Source organism: Phytophthora infestans, genomic scaffold, assembly GCF_000142945.1.
Source record: "Phytophthora infestans T30-4 supercont1.20 genomic scaffold, whole genome shotgun sequence".
Classification (NCBI taxonomy): Eukaryota; Oomycota; class Peronosporomycetes; order Peronosporales; family Peronosporaceae; genus Phytophthora; species Phytophthora infestans.
Genome location: NW_003303739.1, coordinates 59931 through 61937, shown reverse-complemented (window position 1 = coordinate 61937; position 2007 = coordinate 59931).

Here is a 2007-nt window from a genome sequence, read left to right as displayed (position 1 = left end):
CTATATCCCAAAGCAGACCGAGCATTTTGCGCTTAGGTCACGACGTTGTACATTTCTTTTGGTTGATGGCTGTTGGTCCCAGCGAGGATGCCATTATCTATCGAAGCGAGATTTTTCAGTCGTGACAGCGATGAATGAGCTAACTCCCACACACGTGTGATGCAATGATCATACGTGTCCGACAAGATGACGAGTAAGTCGATTGCCACACTCGTAGAGGTGGCTGACGATCTGTAGGGATAGCTAGAGTCTACAATTCTATGAGTTCGAAACTGGCCGGCGTGCGCTATCACAGCCGTTTGGGTTATTACGCTCCGTCTTCGAGCTATTATCGACATCTTTAACATCAGAAAAAAGGAGTACAACTAGCACTCTTGAATTCGGTACTACTTAAAATTAATATCCTGAACCGAACGATACGATCATTTTAAAGATGCAACCCTCGGATTTTGGCCTCCTAGCCAGTCATCTCGAGCCACCCGGCGGTCGAACAACTCCAAGACAGTCATCTAGAGCCGCCCAACCGTCTCCATAACAAAAGCTACATTACGCCCACAAACCCTCCTGGGGGCCTAGCTGAATTCAGCAAAAGCGAGGCATCCTCCAGAAGGCTGAAGATTGCCCAGGCATGACACAAACCAAATTGGCTGTATGGGCAAAGATCACCTACCGGCTCAAGCGGCTGCCTGCGCAAACGACTGTTTCCGACATTCTCAGGATGGCCCCCCATATCATGAGCGACGGCTACGGAGACGGCAAGAGGCGTAAACCCCTCCAAGTTACGTCTTCCGAGCTGGTGAATCAGCTATGGAAGTGGATTGAGAAGATGGAGGAGCAAGGAATTTGCCTCTCGCGTCAGCTTATCAAGATTAAGGCTCGGTATATCCAACGGGGAGTCTGTGATGTGTGGGATCTCAACTTTTCAGATGATTGGTTAACAGCGTTTGGGCGTATACATTATTAAGGCTCTCGACTTCGACCTGGTGAATCTGGATCCGCCGACCCTGACGCTGTTGCAACTGGCCGTCTAAAGCTACAGGAGCTAACCGATCTGTACGTCCCCTAGAACATCTATAACATGGACAAGACGGGGCTCTGCTACGCTATGGCTCCCGCTCGCTCCATTTGCACCAAACGAGCACGTGGCGTAAAGAAAACAAAACAAGAATTAGCATCGATCTTGCGGCAAACGCTGATGACACGGACGCCCTTCCCGCGCTGTTTTTGGGTCGTGTGAAGCAGCCCTACTGCTCTAAGAAACACACTGCAAAGGAGGTGGGTTTTAGCTAGTGAGCCAACAAGAAGGCCTGGATGACGGGCCATATATTTCAACAATGGCTCGTCGATTTTGATCGAGACATGCGTGCACGTGGACGACACATTCTATTGCTCCTCGATAATGCATCTTCTCACAACACAGGGGATTCAGTTTGCACAAATGTCCGTGTGGAACTTTTGTCGCCAAACACTACGGCGTTCCTGCAGCCGATGCATGCTGGAATCATCGCTGCGCTTACGCAAGCGTACAGGAGGAAGCCGTTCCGAGGGGGCATTGGCAAAAATGAACACGGTGAAAGCATCAACAAAAAAGCGTACGTAATCGCCCACCAATATGTTAAAAAGTGGAGCAAGGAAATATGGACTGAAATGAAAGGTAAGCCAACGATACAAAACTGTTATTGCCACACAGGGAGAGCTTTCAATGGAGTGAAGGGAGATAATAGTGAGGCTGACTTCTCCAGTTACGGAGGTAATGCCACAATAGAGGACATCATAGTCCGCGCTTCGCAGCTGAGCTTGTAGGTACATGTACACGTAGAAACTTGTTAAACAATATTTCAAATTGTAAGATAGGGTCGGACCACGGTACCGGAAGTGTGACGGGGTCACACAGCACCTTGCGCTAGAGGAAGTTATCTTCCGAGAGTATACAAACTCTCAGTGAACGGCAGTTCACAGGTCCCCTCTTTAATTAAAGAGAGCGAAGTGATCTAAATAAGGTAGATT